We start from the raw sequence: 9,301 nt of genomic DNA on the forward strand, positions 1-9,301 counted from the left end.
GAGAGGACACATTCCCTTATGTCTATGCGAAGAATAAATTCACACGAAGACATAAGGTATATGAATCCCGAAGGCTACTTGCTAGGCATATGATGTGAATAAATTCACACGAATGCGTCGCTTTAACCCCCACTTAAAATGGGTTCGGGGCTCGAGTTTAGAGCCTTGAGTGAAAAATGAACTTTGATGGCTGAAATCATTAGAAAATGATTAGTACAACTATTTATTCGAAAATATAATCAAAAGTAAGTAAAAAGGATCGAAATGTTACCTTAAAATTTAAACTTACCTTTTCATTAAAAAGACAACTGGAATTTACCTTAGCCTGACTCACTTACCTGTGTCCCCAGCGGAGTTGCCAAGCTGTTGGAACCGTCTTTCGGTTGGGCCCCAGAATTGGGCTTCGACTTAGATTAAATGAATTGGAGCCGCCACCGATAATTTATTTTATTAAAAATGGGTTGACCGGATACCTTACCTTTTACCTGATCTACGTCTTACCAGTGATATGTCGGATTCGGGAGTCGGTTACAGTCAAGGAAGGGTTAGCACCCTTGAACTGCCCTTTCGGTACTACTTAATTCCCAGTTGTCATTAAGTAAGAAAATTGTAAGTTTAACTTAAAAGGTAATGTTACGATTTAAAATTACTTACCTTCGATTGATTTAAAAAGTGTACCCTTTAAAAGTTGATAATGTGTTAGAAACAAAAAAGGTAAAGAAAACAAATAAAATAAAATAAAATAAAGAAAAAATGAAGAAAAGAAAACGAGATAAAGAAAATAGAGTAAAAAAAGAATATGTAAAAAAGGATAAATAAATAAATAAATGAATAAATAAATAACCATGAATAAATAAATGAAAATAAAGAAAATAAAACAAAACAAAGAGAAGTGTAATGAATAAATAAAATAAATAAGATAAAAAAGAATAGTAGTAAATAAATAATATATATATAGCAATGTTTAAAAAGAAAAAAACCCACATCAAAGTATTAATAAATATATATATATATATATATATATATATATATATATATATATATATATATTTTTACACAACTTTCCCCTCACCGAAAGTGGGGGAAGAAAATTTGCATAGATGAGAACAAAAGGGGGCCATGTAATGATATTTCAAATGTTAGGTTAGATATATATAATAATATATATATATATATATATATATATATATATACTAATATAAATGATAATAAAGACAAGAGTAAAAAAAAAAAAAAAATATAATATAATTGTAATAAAGAACCGAAAAAATATAAATAGAAATATATATATAAAATTATAAGATATTATAATAGTAATAAAAAACCAAAAGAATAAAATAAAAAGAATAAATAGAATATATATATATATATATATATATATATATACACAATTATAAGCTATAGTACGTAAATAAAAAAATAATTAAAATATATATATATATTAATAATAGGTATGTAAATGAAATATTACAAAAAATATATGTATATGTAACAAACAAACAAAAAATAGGGGTCAATTTGAAATGAAGTTTGGGTTTGAGATCCAATTTAGGGTCGAAAAAGAATTATTTTAAAACTGAAAGGACCAAAAAGTGATTTACCCCCTACAACAAAAACACGCGGGCCAACTATATAACTTAAAAAACAAATTGAAATTTCCACTTGTTTCATTTGAGAGCAAGAGCCCCCCTTCCTTTGTTTTCTCTGGTTTGTTCTTGTGTTCTTGATGAACACATGACCGCCGCCATAAATTCTAGATTCCGACCACCGTTGTCGCCTCGCCGGCTACCGTTCATCGGCGGCAAAACTTTTTTTTGTCGTTTTTTTAAAAAGCTTTTTGTATCCCTTCTCCAAAAATCAAAACGAATTTTTCAAAAAATATTCGGGGAAGTGTAGATCTGAAAAAGAAAACTAAAAAAAAAATTGTATTCGAACCAAAACGTCAGATGAGAAAATATCAGTCCCACATGCAAGCATCACAGACGAAAAGGTGAGATCTTTTTACCTTTACTTTGCTTTCGAAAAGAAAATTAATGCTTTGAATACCCTCCTAGCTTGCTTGTAATTTTTGGTTTTTTATTTCGTATCAACCGTGTCAAATACAATGGATGATTACATGTTATTTATAGCCTCAAATTTGGCTATTTCTAGAGTCCGATTTGGACTAAACTACTATTTTAGTGTTTAATCCATGTTAGAACTCTAACTCGGCTATTTGTTGATTATGCATGCGAGGTGGTTGTCGAGATTTTTGGCTGTGTGTGGCATGAGGAGACGTGGTTGACTGTTGCGACGCCGTTGAACAATTGTTGGAATAACAACAACCCTAATTTGTCCTAGGGTTTTGTTGTTGGGTCGTGGGTTAGTTGTGTGTTTGGGCCAATGTAGTTTCTACTGATTCCGGCCTGACACAATATCAAATGAATAAAAAAAATATGTAAATATGTGTATAATATATGTGTAATAAAATAAATAATTTGTAATGTAAATATTTTAAATGATAAAATTTGGTGTCTTCACTATTAACGTAAAGAAGGAAATGCAAGAGTTAGGTTTGTTTGTATATTAAAACATGTATACGTGATGGAACATAGTTAAATTGTACAAGCTTTGTCGCCATGATTATCATTTGTACTGTTCATGGATTCACACTTTGGATAAAATTTATTCCTTTAAAATGTGAATTATAGTTACGAGTTTGAATTTGGGTATTTTGAACTTGAGATTTAAGTTTTGATTTTGAGTTCGAATCAAATTTTTAATTTTAAATTCATAAATTTTTTAATCACGTTCAGCTTTAAATTTTTCTAGTTTAGTTAAATTTAACAATATTCGAACTCAAGCTCAACGCATTTACGACCATAGTTTAAACCGCAATTTATATTTTACAATGCAGTCGAAAGTTGCAATCGAACATCAAGCTGCTTCTCTACATTTACCTTGTTCAACAAGTTCACCTTATTGAAATATACAATTCGAAATCATGGGAGTTCTAACAAAGCAATCTCCATAATCTACTCAGACATTAAAAATCATGGGGAAAATTGAGCAAGAAAGATCAATACGGGTTTCCAAAAGGCATAGTATTAAAATGACGCTAACGTTTGATTAAATAGTTGCTTTAGGCCCTATTATATTTTAGACCAGTTTGGCCCCTAACGTTTCATTTTGGGGCAAAAAGACTCTTCTATGGATGAAACTATTAGTTAACAAACGATTAAAACTCTAAAATATAGATATTTTTACCCCTAAAATAAAATGTTGGGGCCAAAATATTTCAAAAAAAAAAAGAATAAGATCAAACTGACTATTTAGTTAAACGTTAAGGGTCTTTTGCCCAAAATGAAACATTGAAAGAGAAGATACTAAAAATAAAAGTCAAATAACTATTTTAGTAAACATTGGGGGCTAATTTTAGCATTATTCCTTTCTTAAACATATAACAATGATCTATATGATACAGAGTGAAAGAATGGAATTCCACGCCTATGCTACTCCCTACAAATTGCTATGACAAAGATCTTGCGGCTCCTTGTACTATAGATTTATAAGTAAAACTGAGCAATTCAGCCTTCATACATTTGATTTTGAAACAAATAGGTAAAATTTTAACCGATAGTACAATCGAACAATAAAAAAGTGTTGGCTTGACATATATAAAAATAAAAACGTCAAGCCAAGCATTCTTTACTTGAAAATTAAACATACATGGACGAAATTGCTCACCTCTTATAGTAGGTGGATTAACAGGGACTCACCTCTCAAATAGATCTCGAGATAAGTTTCGAGCCACAATGGAACGGCGTGTTTTCCAAGTCTCTCTTTGTTTCTAGTCCTCTAATTGTTTGACTACAACTCCAAAATATGGCAGTTCCTAACAAAATCAAAGGGCAACAAAAAATATACATTAAGGAAGTGATAATTAGGATTACTTAGATTCCAAGAAATGCCAATAATTAAACTAATATCAAAGTAGCTCTCAAGTCTCACCCCACTAAATGCATAACAAAAAGGAATTGAGATCAAATCCAATGAAAATGTTGTAGACAAATAGTAAAGAAAAGCAAAACCATAGAACTTAAAAAGGGTACCAAATGAGGAGCACTTGTCGACACCTTCAAGAGTAAAGAGGGCGGTAAGAATGAAGATAAAAGGTAAGAAGAAAGCGAGGATCAGAATGGTATGGAAAAGGGTTCTATACGAGATATGTGTAGCAGCCACAGTGATCTTCATAAAGTCAATAAACACATTGTTATTTGATATGGTTATAACTCTCATGTTAAGCGACACTTGAAGCTGCATCCTTGTATATGCAACCCAACTACAACTAAACAAATCTTCTCCACTGTCTCCGAATACCTCTCTATGCTCTTTGCTACACCCAATTCTAACTCCACCACCATCGAATCCATCCCCTTTTTAAAACTTTCCTTTTTGTTGGTCTTTCTAACAACACCCAATTCCTTGAATATCGAATATAGATTTTCTATGTTTTATTTTTGTGTTTTAAAGCGTCGGATGAAACTAACGAGGTTAAATGATGTAATTATTGTGGAATTCGGGTTAATTTCCACCAATAGTAACAAATTCACCTTTCAAACTATTATCTAGGTGACTAGTGTGAAAACGATTGTACTAAAAATCACACCAAGGTAGATTCCCAGAAAAGAGGAGGAGTCACAATGGTCCCTCTTAAAACCCACTTTCATTAGACATAACTACCAAGACAAGTAATTTTAATAGAACAATAATTAACAACAACTATACCCGACAATAATTAACAACTATACCCGACAATAGCTATTAAATAGACATAAAGAGAACACCAAAATTCAACGAGGTTAGGCCAAAATTATGCCTACCTCCTAGAACACTACTAAAATAATATTTCACTAATAGAGGAAATATTACAAAGAGAAAGAAAGAATATAAATAGCCTTTAATATAGAAGAAGACTTATATTTATGGGATGCTTAACTAAGGAGGAGGATGGCTCTATTTATAACAAAAGAATTTCCCCTCCTCCTTATACACAACTAATGTGGGACTTTGCCAAAAAACCAACAAATCTCCACCTTGGCAAATTCCGCACACATCTCTCAAAAATCCAATCTTCAATAGTGTATGCAAATTAATATTTCAATTTGTAACAATATTGACCAAGTCTAAACAATGTTTAAACTTGACCGCAGTTACCACTTTTGTCAACATATCAGCAGGATTCTCAGTGGTCTGAATCTTCTGGATTATGACTTCACCTTCTTCTAGAATCTCTCGTATAAAGTGATATCGAACATCGATGTGCTTCGTCCTTACATGGTAAACCTGGTTCTTTGCTAAATGAATAGCACTCTAACTGTCACAATGCACTTTGATGTGCTTCTATTCCATTCCCAATTCACCAAGCAACCCTTGAAGCCAAATTGCCTCCTTCACAGCCTCTGTAACTGCCATATACTCTGCCTCTGTAGTAGACAAAGCCACTGTTGACTGTAAGGTGGACTTTCAACTGACTGTTGCCTTTGCAAATGTAAACACATAACCAGTAGTTGATCGATGCTTGTCCAAATCACCTGCATAGTCTGAATCACAATACCCAACTACACACTGATCATCTTGTTTGTCCTGCTGAAAGACCAAACCAACATCTACGGTGTTCAGAATATACCGCAGAATCCATTTCACATCTTGCCAATGCTCCTTTCCAGGATCATGCATATACCTGCTCACAACCCCAACTGCCTGTGAAATATCGGGTCTCGTACACACCATTGCATACATCAAGCTACCAACAGCACTTGCATACAGAACCTTTGACTTGTATTCCCGTTCAGCATCATCCTTAGGTGACATGGATGCACCGAGCTTGAAATGAGGAGCAAGAGGTGTACTAACTGGTTTTGACTTCTCATTCATGCCAAAACATTTTAGTACCTTCCTCAGATATTCTTTCTGAGACAAACAAAGCCTCCCCAATTTCTTATCCCTTGATATCTCCATGCCTAGAATCTTCTTTGCTTCACCAAGATCCTTCATCTCAAACTCCCTGTTCAATTGAGTCTTTAGTTTCGCAATTTCTGTTTGACTCCTAGAAGCTATCATCATATCATCTACATAAAGAAGAAGATATATATAGGATCCGTCTTGTAGCTTGCGTAAATACACACAATGATCATATTTGCTTCTTGTGTACTTCTTCCCTATCATAAACTTGTCAAATCGCTTGTACCACTGCCTTGGAGATTGCTTCAATCCGTATAGCAATTTTTCTAATTTGCACACCATCTCTTCTTTTTCAGCAACTTTGAATCCATCTGGCTGAGTCATGTAGATTTCCTCATCCAAGTCTCCATGTAAAAATGCAGTTTTTACATCCATCTGAACTAGTTCCAAATCCAACTGTGTTACTAAAGCCAACAAAATTCTGATGGAGGAATGTTTTACAACTGGAGAAAATACTTCATTATAATCAACTCCCTCCGTTTGAGCGTAGCCTTTAGCCACCAATCTTGCTTTGTAGCGGATGTTATTCTTGTCAGGAAATCCATCTTTCTTTGCATATACCCACTTGCACCCAATTGTCTTCTTTCCCTTCGGAAGACTAGCTAGTTTCCACGTCTGATTCTTTTAAAGGGTTGCATTTCTTCATTCATGGCGATCCTCCACTTTTTATGTTCTGAACTTTGGACTGCTTCATTAAAAGTGGCAGGAACGTCATCAATTGCAATTGGTGATGCAAAAGAGACCATATCAGTATAACGAGCAGGTTGTCTAATGGTCTTCTTTCCCTTTCTGAGTGCAATTGATTCATGTTGCTGTGGAGGTTCTTGGGTCTAAACCTCTTCTTCATCTGACTCTTCTTCTACCATAGGAGAGTCATCATCAGTTTCTGTACTGGTTGGGTCAATTTTTCTTCCTTCAAACTCCACCTATTTGGGAGTTCCATCTGTCTGCTCCAATTTTCTGAAGTCACCTTTCTCAACATGGTAGATTCATCAAAGCTAACATCACTGCTGAAGATTATTTTCTTTGTTTCTGGACACCAAAGACGATAGCCTTTCACACCATAGGTAATCCCCATAAAGATCGCCTTATTTGCTCTTGGATCCAACTTTGACTCCTTAACATGGTAGTATGTAGTGGAACCAAACACATGTAAGGAATCATAATCTGTAGCAGGTACTCCAAACCATTTCTCTAATGGTGTTTTACCACCAATAGCAGTCGATGGTAAGCGATTGACAAGGTGACAAGCATAGACCAAAGCCTCAGCCCAAAATTCTTTGTCTAACCCAGCATTAGACAACATACATCGAACCTTCTCCACTAATGTCTGTTTCATTCGCTCTGCCACCCCATTTTGTTGTGGTGTAGATCTGACAGTGAAGTGCCTGACAATACCTTCTTCTTCACAAACTTTTATAAATGGATCATTTTTGTACTCTCCACCATTGTCTGTACGGAGACGTTTAATTTTTCTACCTGTTTGAGTCTCCACCATCTTTTTCCATTTAAGGAAAAATCCTAGCACCTCATCCTTTGTCTTCATTATACACACCCAAACTCTCCAGGAAAAATCATCAACAAAGGTGACATAATAGTGTGTTCCTCCCAATGAAGTTATCTTGGAAGGCCCCCATACATCTGAATAAACGTAATCCAAAATACATTTAGTATCATGGATTGATGTTCCAAATTTCACCCTCGTCTTCTTCCCTTTGATGCAATGCTCACAAAAACTAATTTGCAAGCCCGAGCACCCTTCAATAATCCTTGATCTATCAGCAATTTCAAGGATTTTTCACCAACATGCCCCAAGCGTATATGCCATAACCTGGTTGCTTCTAACTCCTGTTCATCAGTAGAAGCTGTCACTGCTGCTGTCCCAATAATTGTACTACCCATAAAGTAATACACATTGTTTCTTTTCCGGATTCCCTTCATTATCACCAGTGCACCAGAGATAATCCTCATAATCCCATCTTTTGCCCTCACTTCTAAACCTTTTGACTCTAAGGTTCCCACAGAGATGAGATTTCTCATTAAATCTGGTACATAATGGACACATGTTAAGGTTCTGATTGATCCATCCTGATTCCTCAAGCGAATTGAACCAATCCCAAGTGTGTCAAGAGGGGAATTATTTGCTGTGTAGACAATTCCACCTTTTAGTTCTTTAAAATCAAAGAACCATTCTCTATTGGGGGTCATATGGTGGCTATAAGCTGAATCTAACAGCTATGAACTGGAACAGTTGGTTGATGACGTAGCAGCGAATGCGAAATCTGAATCTACATCATCATACTCGACCACATTTGATTCTGAGACAGCCTTTCCCGTTTTAGGTTTGCCTTTGTTCTTTAGCCTGGGACATTCTTTCTTCCAGTGCCTTTTTTCTCGACAAAAGGCACATTCATCTTTGCTCAATCTGGACTTTGACTTTGATCTCCCTCTCCTTCCTTTATTCTGACTCTTCGAACGGTCTCTAACAACAAGAGCTTTTTCTTCGACACTTGTGTTTTCTTGTTTGTCTTTATTTATCAATTCATAACTATACAAGGCAACAGTTACTTCACTGAGAGACACATCAACTTTCCCATGAAGTAGAGTAGTTTCAAGATACTCAAACTCATCAGGAAGTGATCCCATCAACATCAGAGCCAGATCTTCGTCTTCAAAAGTCACGTCCATATTCATCAGATCAGTCACCAGCTGATTAAAGCTAGTAATGTGATCATTCATAGTGGTACCTGATACATAGTTGAAGCGGAACAATCTCTTTTTCATGTAGAGCTTGTTCTGACCGCTTTTCTTCAAAAATTTCTCCTCCAGTGCCTTCCACAATTTACTTGCAGAAGTTTCTTTAGAAAATGCATACTTCTGCTCTCTAGAAAGACACGATCGAATAGTACAACATGCCAATCTATTGATCCTCTTCCATTCTTTCTCCTCAACATCATCTGGTTTCTCTCCTTCAATAGCAATGTCTAGACCCTGCTGAAATAGGGCATCTAGAACCTCATTTCGCCACATGTCGAAATGATCGGTGCCATCAAAAATCTCCACTACAAATCTAACATTTGTCACAGCTGTTGACGACGATGTGGATGTTTTTGTTGCGTCTGCCATTTCTGCTATAAATTCTATTTAATAGCTGTCAATGCGTAATGCCAATTATCCCAAGGAAATTTTTTCTGATGTGGAAGATCAGCCTAAGCCGCAACCACAGAGCATACTAAAATAAACCAAGAGCACTGATACCAATTATTGTGGAATCCGGGTTAATTTCCACCAATAATAA

Source organism: Hibiscus syriacus, unplaced genomic scaffold, assembly GCF_006381635.1.
Source record: "Hibiscus syriacus cultivar Baekdansim isolate YM2019G1 unplaced genomic scaffold, ASM638163v2 tig00000329_pilon, whole genome shotgun sequence".
Classification (NCBI taxonomy): domain Eukaryota; kingdom Viridiplantae; phylum Streptophyta; class Magnoliopsida; order Malvales; family Malvaceae; genus Hibiscus; species Hibiscus syriacus.